Source organism: Palaemon carinicauda, chromosome 23 (genome assembly GCF_036898095.1).
Source record: "Palaemon carinicauda isolate YSFRI2023 chromosome 23, ASM3689809v2, whole genome shotgun sequence".
Lineage (NCBI taxonomy): Eukaryota > Metazoa > Arthropoda > Malacostraca > Decapoda > Palaemonidae > Palaemon > Palaemon carinicauda.
This window is the reverse complement of record NC_090747.1, coordinates 22,854,102-22,869,101: the sequence shown is the minus strand read 5'-3', so window position 1 is coordinate 22,869,101 and position 15,000 is coordinate 22,854,102.

The window sequence follows — 15,000 nt, the reverse complement described above, 5'->3', positions numbered from 1 at the left end:
AGTATGCCTAGAAATATCTTCGAATATATCTAGCTTTATCTATAAATAAGATGAGGACGTCTAAAGTACATTATAATAAGTAGATATCGTCCAAAACGAATAGAATCCATGGCATATTCCTAATAATAAGGTCTTTATTTTTATTTGAGAAGTTGATGAGACAAAATGGAATTTTCTACATATTCAGAAGAGGACCCAAAATATTGTTAGTGGGTGATTTTAATTGTCCATTTTTCTATTCTTGAATAGATAAATAAAATAAATGCACAATAAAAAGGGATTTCTGTCTGAAAATAAAGTAGTGTTTTTATATATTGTATACATTCGAAAAATTACAACCTATATACATTGTATGTAGATCTTTGGATAAATGTTGGATACGTATTGAAAAAGAAAAAAAATATATTAATTATAGATTATAGTTATCCGTGTTCTTTTAAATACATCAATGGCATTTTACCTTACAAATTATGTTAAAATACATAAAATAAATCATAAACAGGAATCAAGGCAACAACATAATAACTACGTTTTAGGGAATGGAAAAATGACGTAAGAAAAAAATTATAATGGAAATGCATTGGAAACAATAGCTTACAGATTTTCTCCAATTCCGCTGCAGGAATTCAAACAAAAAGGTGTCATAGCTTTAACCGGCGGAGAAAAAGAAACATGATGACAATTAGATGCTTTGATTGCTCTTTGCAAAACCGCCAGAACAAAAGAAAAGAGATGAATGACAGTAATATAAACAACATGACTTTTCTGCAGGATACAAGAGAAAGTCGGCTATGTTTTAAATCAATGATCGGTCTTGAATGGCTACTGATGTTTATATCGGACTATTCTGTAAACACGCACACTTCTCTATACATTACGTTCTTGAGTGTTAATAAACCTATGAAAAAATACGGTAATATTGAGCTGCGCTTGCTAACATTAGCAATGTTAGCGTAACATGCTAACATTAGCTGTGTTTTTCATTTATTTGTTGATATTCTACTGGTCGGTTTCAGTCGCTCTCGTTCGTTCGTTTGTACATAACAGGTTTCGACCTTCTGCTCATAAAGTCCTCCCACCTGCGCATAGACTACTCCTCCATTAATAGGATTTCTTTCTCTCAACCACCAAAATCTAACTATTCGACTTCACCTGCTTTATTCAAGTATATGACTTCATCCAGTACAACTATACCATTCCTTCTATGTAATACCTTCGTATACATATTACGTTTGACCTCAGTATTACTCGTTTTATTATCCGATACCTTGTAAAACCACCTAATTTCATATTTCCATTAAATAATATTTAACTTACACTTCCATTTATCTTGCTATATTACTTTTATACATTTTGTTATTACCTTGTCACGCCCTGATTTCACATAAATATTTGCTCTGGACAAGTTTCCCATTTTAGTTCATTTAGGTTTACTCTCATGACTACATTGCTTTTCCGTTAACCAATCACGAGCTCATACGTATGGAAACTTTGTACGGGGTGTGGGGGTTAACATTTCCCTACCCCTTCCCCTTATCTCTTCAAGTGGGCTCTTCATACCCCTTCCAACAAATCGTTTTCCTTGGAAACCTTTTTCCTAGTCGGGTCTTTGTTATTTAAAGTGCGTTTTTTTCATGATAATATGATATTTCAGATAAAAGATTTAATATGTTACTGTAACCTGAAACCCTCCGTCACTGTGTGTTTCGTGAGACAAGTCATGCTTTTGAGAGTGTTTTTTTTTTTTTTTTCTGTAAATTTGACAATAATGTCTCTTCCGTTATTCCTTGTGTCTACTCATTTTGTACCTCCTGCTGATTCTCCTCTACTCTATTGACCTTTTTGACTTTGTCTTTAGTTTTGATAATAATCCCGCAATTCTATCACTGGTACTACAAAACTCTTCCAAGGTATCTTCAAGAATTCTTTATAAGGAATACCAACCTAATTTTCTTTCTTCCTTCTATTTCCTCCGATACAAAATATATGGTTTTCTTTTAACTTTATATGACATTCCACAGTTTTAATAATTGAAGTCAATCCTATCATATCCTAATTCTTTTATCTAACCTCTCCTAGTATCAGAGTGAGATCTTTTTTCCATAGGCAGGGCCCTGGTGTTATATGTTGTAATGTACAGAGAATTTTATCACCCCCATGAAGTCAAATGTAGTGGCAGCCACCATTGCCAGTTGTTCAATTGCTCTTGGGAACAGGGGTTGAAAAGAGGATTTGTTGTCCACATCTGGGTTTTGACCTGCTCTCATGATGCTGGCCACAGCAAATTGGTGATGGTGGGAGATTTTCGCATGATTGTTCACACCAGACCAACCTACTATGGGTGGCCCTGACTAGTAGGCTATAGCTTTGCTGATAATTGCGATGCACCAACCTTTTCAATCACAAAGTGAGTGTGTGTTTGTGTGTGTGTATATATATATATATATATATATATATATATATATATATATATATATATATATATATATGCATAGGAAGATATATGGATAGATTTTATTCTCAGTGATGAAGTTGATTAATTTAGAGATGTAAAAGGGTTAAACAACCGACCATAAACACACATGTAATAAAGAAAAAAAAATGAGTTTCCTTTGTTCATACAAAATAGCCACTGCTAGCGACATGAGGAAATGGAAGCAAGTAAAGAAGAAATTGACAGTAAAAAAAGTATTGGTATCAGCACCAATAATAGGTAGAAATTTCCTAAACAAAAAACTGATAGTAAGATTATTGAAAATGAGGGTAACATCTAACGAAGATGAAATACACTAGAAACCTCTAGTTTTGTAAACACAATACGGCCAAAATTGAGGAAACAATAAAGCAAGGAAGACACATTAAGCTTAATGAAAAGAATACTCGGAACAAGGCACCAAACGATTGTTGCTTTAAATGATGAAAAATTAAATACACTACCCAAAAAAAATTTGGTCTGAGGCAAGAATGGGGATAAGTGCTTTTTGCTAATTGGGTGTGCTGAGTTCAAATTTATAAATAGTTTTGCTCTATCACCTCCAGTTTCTTGGCTTTTAAATCGTCTCATTTTACTATAAACAGAGAGTATATGTGTACATTTCAAGAGTTGCAGCAGCTTATAACAGATAAAACAGGATAGATAAAGAACACTGATTGAATCAATATACTTTGATGACACAATTACACAATTCATAGTACCACAGACAGTAAAAAGTGTATTTTCTTTGAAGATCTGGTGTATTTTGTCTTCGGGATGTCACGCAAGAGCATCCAGCAGAAGTCTCCTATCCTGCCGGGTTCCATTTGCCTTGATAGTTGCTCTTCATCTTCGTAATGTCTTGGCCGAATCTTTCTACATGCTCATCACTCACTGCTCCAAGGTTTGGCGGGAAGAAGTTGAGGTGGGAATGGAGAAAATGAATCTTGAGTGACATTAGGCACCCCATACCCTCGTAAGACTTTAGCAACTTTTCAATACAGGCTTGGTAATCTGGTATGCGTGTGTTACCAAGGAAGCCACTACAGACTGACTTGAATGCTTCCCATGCTCTCAGTTCCTTTAAGTTAAGAAGCTCCTCAAAATCAGTATCCTTCAGCACTTCTTGAATCTGAGGTCCGACAAAGATGCCCTCTTTGAGCTTAGCAGCACTAACACCTGGGAACACAGTAGACAAGTGTTGGAAGGCAGCACCATTTTAGTCCAACACATTCACGAAATTCCTCATCAAACAAAGCTTGATGTGAAGAGGAGGAAGAAGCACCTTATTAATGTCTACCAGAGGATTCCCCTTGACGCTGTGTTCGCCAGGAACAAAAGAGATTCTAGACCCCCCGTCTTTCTGCTTGTAATGCTGGGATAAAGCTCGACTATCCCAGATACAGAGGAAACAACAGTACTTTGTGAAGCCCGCTTGCATACCCATAAGAAGACCAATGACCTTGACGTCCCACACAGACTCCATTGGAACTCGCTGCACATAATAGCTTCTAAAATAACCTCCATATTGTCATAGGACTCCTTTAGATGGACAGAGTGTGCAATGGGAATGCTGGGATATTTATTCCCATTGTGCAGAAGCACAACCTTGAGACTTCGCTTGGAAGAGTCTATTAGAAGACGCCATTTTGAAGGATTGTATGGCAAACTAAGGGACGTGAACAAGCCAGGTAATTTTGTGCAGTAGCACAACTTGTTTTCCATGTCGAAAAAGGAAGCAAGGTCTTTCTTCCGATTCCTGAAACTGGTGATCCTTCCATCTTCCTGGACTAGGTTCCACTGTTTAAGCCGAGAAGCCAAGAGCTCTGACTGCTGTTTTAACAGATACAAATCACGAGCAAGATCATTCAGGTCTTCTTGCATGATCCAGTGTGGCTCGTTGCCACTTGTTCCTGAATATGTCGACTCAATATCTTCCAAATATACTGACTCGGCAGAATCCTCCTTTGAAGGCATTTCTTCATCTGGATAGGAAAGAAGATCCTTATTTACTGGAGGTGTGGGTACAGGAAGATCATCTGAATGGGGAACGGGTCTCATAGCAGATGGATGGTTGGGATATTTGATCTTTTTTCCTAGAAGATGCATTGAAACCAGTTATATTAGTTAAACAAAAATAACAATCATCTGCGTGGCTTCGTAGCTCTCTCCAAACTATCGGGACTGCAAAGTTGAAAGCCGCTTTCTTGCCATTAAACCATGCAGTTAGTCTATTGTAGCAGGGTTTACAACAGATGTGTGGAGCCCAAGACTTGTCCTGATCACCAATTTTACAGTCAAAATAGTAAAATAGTAAAGGTCTGTGGTTCTGAGGAGGGAAGTGATGGTTTGACGCTGTGCAACTGTTGTGAAGTCCCCACATACGTAGCAAAAAGAATTGACCTTGTTGAGGCATCCTCGATGTTTTGACGTGCTTGAAGCCATTGGAGAATCTGAAAATATAACAAAGTAAAACTAAGTCATATGCAAGGCAATAAAATGGGCATAGGAAAATGTAATACTAATATTTAGCTACTCAAAAGATGTGTAACACGATAGTTGAGGGACACCAACCTCCTGCACCACTTGCGAGACAACCTCTTCCAATGACTGCCAGAGCACTACTGGGTGTGGATTGAGACTTGCTGCCCTAACTGCCAAATTCCGTTTTGATATATAATTATAAATATAATGTAATGCAATCACTTACACTTAGTGCATAATAACTAGAAAATAAGCCATAAGTCTCAATGTTAGAATTAACCCTGAATGCATATACGCCTTTATGTACTGTATAAGCACAAAATGCACACTGCGCCTATCTAAAAAAAAAAAACTAGAGGTGATGAGTAAAAACGGGTTTCAAATTTGAATTCAGCACCCCAAATTAGGTAAAAACCGATATTTTTGTGCTTGCCTCAATATATTTGTAAACCAGTGCAATAAATTAGATTAAATGATTAATATTTGCAGTTAGAAATAATGAAATATCTTAGCCAGTACCAAAAGTAGTAGTTGGAAGATTAGAGAAAGCATTAAAAGGCATGAAAGGAGGCAAAAAAGCAGAAGAAGGTGGTTTAACAATAGATTTAATAATAGATGGAGGAGATTTCATAGGAGTAAAACTCGATGAAGTTTACACTAATTTCTGCTCTATTCAAACAAGTTCAAAAAACTATATCATTAAATTAATTCATAAAAAGGAAACACGAAATATTGAATGTTTCTAAGTTTCAATTATATCCATTCTCACCATCTAAAATACAACAAATACATCATGTAAATCGTATTCTTGCGAATATATGTTGTTATTTTGCATGCTTTAACAACTTCATATACATGAATACTACAATATGTTTGTGTGTTGTTGAATATAATGGCATGAAGAATATATTGTTATATGAAATGCAATAATCTGCTCAAGTCATTTAGTTATTAAACCTCTAAAATAATTATCAATGGGAAAAAAATAAAGTCAAGAAATTGTGCGAATGGTTGATGGAACCGGGGAGGGTTGAGATACTATCATTTTTATTACCTCTAACGGCAACTCGAATAATGTATGAACTTCCCACTTTGTCATGCTTAATATAAACTTGAATCAAAGATACTCTACGCAGTTAGCATTATACTCAGATGTGTATTTTACTCTGCTAATTAGGTACACAATTACAGTTCCCTAATGTAATGAAGGATTCCTAACGAGACACGCGGTTTCTCTTCCAGCCTGTCTGTATATGTGAAGCTTTGTATAGATTAAGTTTTATAAGTGAAGCTTTTTTAAATATTATTCAAGAAAATTATTAGGTACTTATTCATGATCGAAAACTTTTCATTAATTTTTCACTCCTAAGATGCATGTGAATGAATAATACCATGTTGTCTCATTAATTTACTAAAGCAAATACTGCGCAGGCAAGGATACACAGTTTATTTTGTGGAATGGGAAAACACTAGACTCTCTTTCTCGCTAAGGGACGCAATGCTGCTATTCCATCTTCAGCTATTGACCAGTCTCTCTCTCCTTGTCAATGGTTGGCAGGAATCAGACACTCCTGTACTCTTCAAAGGTTTCTTCTATACCATGGTCTGGATGACGACAATTTCAGAGTAGGATGAATGTGTTGTTTGGTGTGTATCTATCGATTCCTGGGGATACGAATGTAAAGAGGAGAACACCTGACCCCAAGGGAATAGGTCCTAAAAGGTAGGGCAGACCTTGCTTACCTGACAACTGATACTGCTGGACTGGACTAGCCCCTTACTACAAATCTTCCTCCTTTTATTCGGTTTGTGTTAGGGATGTGTTCCAATATGGTGGCTTGTCATTAAGCTGCAGTGACCCACATTAGCTTGTCTCAAAATGGCGTTGTCGCTGGGCCATACCGTACACGTTGATTTCTCTTCCATCCAGTACGAAGAGGTTTTGACTTCCTTGTGTTTATAACACTAAATAAAGTCTAGACCTTATATAAGCTTTTCTTTCTCCGTCATCTACAAATGCCTTGCCTTTTGGACTTTATGATAACAGCAGCCTTTGTAACGTCTGGATTTCTTCGTATGTTAATAGGATGGTATGGCTCAAAATCCCTTCGTTTACAAAACGTAAATCTCAACCTAACCACATTGGTTTAAGTCTTTCCACTAATGTGTGTCTCTTTCTTTACGTACTTGTTCACGAAATCAATATAATTCAAAGCTTACTCTTTCTTCCTTGATTAAAGAAATAAATATATTTATTACACCATACCGCTTTATATCATGTTTCCTGGGATAACCATACTCATAGACTTTACATTAACAAGCAGCAAATATTAGTTTACTGTTATCCCAGTAATGCCCAATAATAAATCTCTCATTTAGTTTAATTTGTTGATAATCATTATCAAAGACACATTAAACATCTTTAAAAATGATTAAGATTTTTGTTTTTGAAACCTGATATAATGAGTACAAAACATATATTTTCTACTACCTTTAAATGTCCAAATTTAGTTTTATACCTTATTTCTATAATTCTTCATTATCAAGATGTTTATTATCACATGTGAAGAAACACGTTTGGAGCACAGTAAAGACATGTTATGGATAATTGATCTCAGTTATTCCTTAAATGTATGTCTTCTGATATTTTAGGGTGTTTGTGTTTGATTCACATAAACAATAGTTTCACCTCTCTATTATAATGACTTCCAAGGCAGATCATAACATTAAAAATACAAAAAACGAACATCTAAATGTTATCAAATAACAATCTCCATAAACATGAAGCATAAATGATAAACTATATTAATTCAATCACTTTCTATTTCTCCTTTTTTCGGAGGAAGTTAGTTGTCAATTTACAAGTGCAAAATTAACGTTCGTGTGATTCTTTCACACTTAATTTTTTTTTCCATCTTTTATAGGGAAAGGGAGCAATAAATATAACTTATACCTTCGTATTCACTGTACATAATTTTTAGTGTAATTATGACGGACTAAGAATACCTTTTGACCAAACAAGGTTCCCATGTTAACCTCCTTTACATTTTTACATCTTGAACTGCGATGATATTTTCCTTTTTTTCAATCTTATTAGACATATTCAGGTTGACTCGAATAACATATGTCACCAACTTCACTTTTTACCGAGTTTCTATTTTATGCAGTCTATTATTTAGGCTTAAAATATAGTTTTCTTTAGATAAACAAAATAACAGTCAATGCACTTCCTATGAAAGGTAATACAAACCTTCTTGCTCTACCAACCTCATTAAATTATCAATCTTGTACATTATTCATTACACTTGTAACGATTAAATCATATATAAGACTCTATAGATTCATTATCAAAACTACCTCTAACTTTATCGTATGTTCTTGTATAATATTATTTTTATATTTTTAATAATCTGAGGCCCCGTAATTTTGTGGAAGACAATCATTTTTGATACACTATTCCAAAATTATCTTTATTTAGATTGTAATTATTCATATATAATCATAATGCTAATCAATTTTCTACCCCAAATGATCATGCGATTGCTCAAGGGACTTTACATGGTTTAATAAGGAGTTTGACTACTTCTTATTTCATATATGTATAACAAGAATGGTGGGTTTTTTCCTAATGTTTCATTTACCAAGTTATTCAATGTAAATTTTGCATCTTCCAAAACTAATTCTCAGTCTTTGTGGTGATACATTACTAACCAAAAGAGCTGTCAAAGAAAATGCACCTTAAATCTTGTCACATATAAAATCGTGAGACTGCGAAGTATATATTAAGTAGGTCAAAGCCCTGTTTTTAGGAAAATGTATATACTTCCATAAATAAAAGGATGTCTGAAAACTTAAGAGGCTGTGATGCCTTGTTCCTTCTATGACTTAAAAGAGCAAAGTGAGGCAGCAAAGACGTTTACTACATCTTTCTCTGTATCTTTCCAAAATTCAATATAGTCCCGAAGAAGTGAAGCAAAGATATCTGAAAGACGTGTCTATACTAAGCAATAAACGGAAAAAAGTAAATATAATCATGCTATCATACTCAATACTATGTACAGGACATTCAGTGTGAAGAGATACTACCTTCAATTTTTGGCCGCCGCTAAGGCATTGTCTATTCACTAGGAACCTCGAGTAACATGCCAATTTTCGTACTTAAAAGTGGCAATACATGGATAACCTGGATGGAAGAGCAGAAGATGCTTCACCAAAGACAGAATGATTGAGCCAAGATACTTCAACATGTTATGAAGGGTGATATGGTTCAAAATGAAACGGATTATGGGATCAATGTAGGCTTCAAAAATAGAACTTCTGAGGGAGCGAGTGATCTTCACGTCTTTAAAGCAATGTTAATTAAGCTTAAATTTTAAGTGATATCTAGTTACTGTATACTGGGAGGGCTTTACAAAGAGAAGGATTAAAATATTGTCAAGAATAACAATATTTTCATCCTTTTCGTTGCTAAGCAATACAACCAGAGAAACAAATTAAGAAATAAATCCATGGACAGATTGTTTATCGTTTCATATACAGTTTATATGCGTGAAGTTCTTGGCTGTATATATATATATATATATATATATATATATATATATATATATATATATATATATATATATATATATATATATATATATATATATATATATATATATATATATATATATATATTAGCAAGTCACGATTTCACATTCAATCTTAAAGTGGTTTGATGTCCCAGAATAAAAAAGAAAAAAAAATTGTACAAAACGGATTTTGAGCGAAGCAATGAATCTATTTTTGGGTGACTTGGCCATGTCGTCCTGATGGAAGTTCCTAGGGTATATTTGACTACAGTCATATTCCCAGAGAATTTTACATTAAGGTATCCAGAATTCTAACTTCTGGAGCGAATATCCCTAAATAATCTCACAGGGATATCGCATAATATCAGAGGACGTATTCTTGACACGTCACATAGCTATCTTCACCCCGAACAGTATTAACGCTTCGAGGAGTTACAGTGACAAGAATCTGAAACGAGAATGAAAAGAGAGCCGCTCATAAGGCATCTCTCCTATTCCGTTTCCAGTGTGTATCTGATGAAGGCGGTAGCACCCTCTTTATTCCTTGTAGCGATATACGAGGTGCTACAGATACTGTATTATAGGGAGGGGTCAATAAGCCCTTTTACAATAAAAGGAAGGGCGGGTCCATCAGGATGACATAGTTACCTCACCCAAAAATAGATTTTTCGCTTCGCTCAAAATCCGTTTTTTGGGCTCAGGCCATGTTGTCCTGATGGAAGTTTACCAGAGCATTACTGTATCTGTGGATTCTCAATCGGTGCCATACTCTCACAGAAGTATTTTCCTGGTCCTTCTAGACCTAGAGACCTATGATATTACCGTCATACATCATTTTATCTATGTTAGAGCTTCCTGCCTCCTACAAGGAAGAGTCATACTAGACTCTGGAAAAAGTCTCGAGGAGTACTTAATAACTATGGATGACAAAATGACAAGCTTGCATAGTGGTCTCGCCCTATACATTATAAAGCAAAGTTTGTATAAGAGTCTCCAATGTCACTATGAATTTGTGACACCTTCTCTAATGTGACTACTCTTATTAACTATTGGATAATGGTTGTATCCGTATAGGAACAAATTTTGCATCTCTGCCACTATCCCGTTAGGGTACCACGTCAACCCTTCCTAAGTGAGGGTTAAAGTGATTGGACTTTTGCTTGATTCAGGGAACAATCTTAATAGACATACCATGATAAAAATATCCATATTTTAATCTTAATGCTCAGTGCATTTCTAATAAAATGAGTGTCGGCAAATAAAACGCAGGGTTCACTATGAACTAGTTTATTAAAATTTGATAAACGTACATATCAGATTAACATTTATAAAATTTATAAAAAGTGGATGATATGCATTAAAGCATAAAGAAAAAAGTCAACAGAAAATATTGTTTCGTCTACCAGGAAATAGATTTGCCACTTCAATTGAATTATCAATAATAATGATGCATTCTGTATACTGTTTATTTACACTAGCGTAAGAAACGCTCGGCACAAGTGTCCGTATTATGCTATAGTTCACTGATGTCAATGGAACAGTTCGTAAGGACACTTTCGTGGCCCATCGCTCAGTGTGTAGTAAAATACAGTGCATACACATGCATCCTCTTAATTAATCGTCCCAAATTAATTACACTGTTCCTCGCAGATTTAAAACAGTAGGTTAAAGAATTCTACCTGCTCCTACCACAGACCTCTTAAGTTGCTCCACTTGCTTCGCATAGTGCATACAGAACACCTTGGATGACTACCACCCGGTATACGAACAAAGATGTTCAAAGTCCATATAATTAAAGAAATTTTATGGAAGAGGCAACTTTCCTCGGATCATGACTAACGGGTGCACTGTGTGGATCCGTTCTGCGAATAACACGGGTGATTTTCGCCCTTAGTTATAGATAACTTTGAACCCAAGGTTTCTCTTCTGAACAGCTGACCTCCCATAAAGTCTGAAGTTCTATGAAGATAGACCTTTAGGCACTCCACTGGACATAGAGATGCATCTTCCTTCAGAGGGCAGATTCTCTAGGGACCCCACCTGTTGGTGGGTAGCTTGTTCTTGGTAAGAAACGTTGGGTCTGGAAATAGATTCAGTTCTCCCTCCAAGAACTGGACGTGGCCTTCCTCTCTAGAGAGAGCCACTATTTCACTAACTCTGGCCCCCAAAGTGAGTACAAGCATGAATATAACTTTAAGTTCAAGACCTTCTACGCGCATTTCTCATTGTTCATTATTTATACACAATGAAGAATCTTATCTACTGACCATGCACAGGGTCTTTGTAGGCGCTGAAGGGCTAAGCCTAGCATGGGCCTTTGTAGTTCATTAATAACGTTGTTAGAAAGGTCGATCTGTAAGGCATATGGTATCTGTCTTGTCAAGGCCGACTTGAACAATAGAATTGTGTTGGCTGCTAAACCTTGCTCATGAAGGTGAATGAAGAATGATAAATAGGCATCTGTCGATATTTTTTTTGGTTTCTCCGCCTTGACAAAGGATATCTGTTTCTTCCCTGAAGCCTCATAATGTCTTCTGGTTTCCTCCAAAAGTCTTAACTAACTTTTAACACCGAATATTTTTGTCATCGTTAAGGAGAGAAAATCATGAGATGTAGGTTCCGTGTTTTCTGTGATGAAGCGAAGACAGTCGACTTCTGTACTCGCTGAGACAGGGATGGATCCAGTAGCGGTATGAATTTTAGTCGTAGTTCCAATGCCAGAGGGAACCACACGCTATTTGGCCACTTGCGAGCCACTATTGCTGCTTTCCCTTTGGAGGATCTCAGATTATCGAGTATCTTCAAAAGGAGGTTGTGCGGAGGGAAGAGATAAATACTGGACCATCTGTTCCAGTCCGGAGACATAGCGTCCACTGCCTCCGCTAGCAGATCCTCGTATGAACCCACGTAAAAATCTATTTTCTTCGTCGCAAAGAGGTCTATCTGCAGCTCCGGGACTTGACTCGAGATGAAGGAGAACGATCCTGTGTCAAGGGACCATTCTGACTCTATAGGTGTAAACGTGGATAGAACGTCCGATGTCACATTGCGGAACCCTTCAATGTGAACTGCTGACAGGTGCCATTTCTTCCTTTCCGCCAAAGGGAATATGGCCAACATCACTTGGTTGATTTGAGGTATCCTCGACCCTTGTCGATTAAGGCATCTCAATATCACCTAGCTGTTTAGAACCAGCCTTATGTGGGTCAAATGGAGAGGAGACACTTTCTTCAGTGTCAAAAGTACTGCCATGGCTTCTAGAAAGTTGATGTGAAATGACTTAAAAAGATTGGACTGAGCTCCTTGGACTCTCATCTGAAGAGTGTCCTCCCCAGCGTTCATTTGAAGCGCCTGTGTAGATAGTTACTGACGGGGGAGTATGTTGAAGAAGTATTAATTTTTTCAATTGCTTAGGGAGGATTTTCTTGTAAAAGTATGCATACATCCTGTTATCCCGTATACCTGTCACATTCAGTTCTGTCAAGGGAGACTGTTCAAAGCGTGACGTAAGGTGCAGAGGGAACTTATTTTTGTTGCTAATAAACCGACCAATCCAAGCATATTAAAAGCACCTTGTAGAGACACACACACACACACACACACACACACACACATATATATATATATATATATATATATATATATATATATATATATATATTACAAATATGTATGTAAGTATATATATATATATATATATATATATATATATATATATATATATATACATATATATATATTCTGTATACATATATATATATATATATATATATATATATATATATTCTGTATATATATATATATATATATATATATATATATATATATATATATATATATATATATATATATATATATATATATATATACTATGCGCATAAATAAATATATATATATATATATATATATATATATATATATATATATATATATATATATATATATAAATGTACTTAGAGTATATATATATATATATATATATATATATATATATATATATATATATATATATAGATATATAGATATATATATATATATATATATATATATATATATATATATATATATATATATATATATATATATATATATATATATATATATATGTATGTATGTATATATACATATATATATATATATATATATATATATATATATATATATATATATATATATATTTATATATATATATATATATATATATATATATATATATATATATATATATATATATATATATATATATATATATTCAAATAAGCCATATATATTTTTGATACATCAATGACTGGATTCTCTTAACGACCTCGGGATCAGAGCCCCAATCGAAATCACACAAAGACAAGAGCTCGGCTCCGGCCAGGAATCGAACCCTGGTCGGCAAGCTTGTACAGACAGTGACTAACCCACTTGGCCACGAAGAAAGATAAAAAGTCAATGACAATTCTTCTGTACTTATACCTGTCGAATTCGGGTATTTTGTACTTAGAATTGAAATCAACCTATCTTCACCATCGTAGCTAATTGGTAGTTTGTTACTTGGCATTCAATTAATGATAAATTTTTGCACATTTTTACGTGTTTTTCATATTCAAATAAGCCATATATATTTTTGATACATTAATGTCTGGATTCTCTTAACGACCTCGGGATCAGAGCCCCAGGCGAAATCACACAAAGACAAGAGCTTGGCTCCGGCCGAGAATCAAACCCTGGTCGGCAAGCTTGTAAAGACAGTGACTAACCCACTTGGCCAAAAAGAAAGATTAAAAGTCAATGACAATTCTTCTGTACTTATACCTGTCGAATTCAGGTATTTTGTACTTAAAATTGAAATCAACCCATCTTCACCATCGTAGCTAATTGGTAGTTTGTTACTTGGCATTCAATTAATGATAAATTTTTGCACATTTTACGTGTTTTTCATATTCAAATAAGCCATATATATTTTTGATACATTAATGTCTGGATTCTCTTAACGACCTCGAGATCAAAGCCCCAGGCGAAATCACACAAAGACAAGAGCTTGGCTCCGGCCGGGAATCGAACCCTGGTCGGCAAGCTTGTACAGACAGTGACTAACCCACTTGGCCACGAAGAAAGATAAAAAGTCAATGACAATTCTTCTGTACTTATACCTGTCGAATTCAGGTATTTTGTACTTATAATTGAAATCAACCCATCTTCACCATCGTAGCTAATTAGTAATTTGTTACTTAGCATTCAATTAATGATCAATTTTTGCACATTTTTACGTGTTTTTCATATTCAAATAAGCCATATATATTTTTGATACATTAATGTCTGGATTCTCTTAACGACCTCGGGATCAGAGCCCCAGGCGAAATCACACAAAGACAAGAGCTTGGCTCCGGCCGGGAATCGAACCCTGGTCGACAAGCTTGTACAGACAGTGACTAACCCACTTGGCCACAAAGAAAGATAAAAAGTCAATGACAATTCTTCTGTACT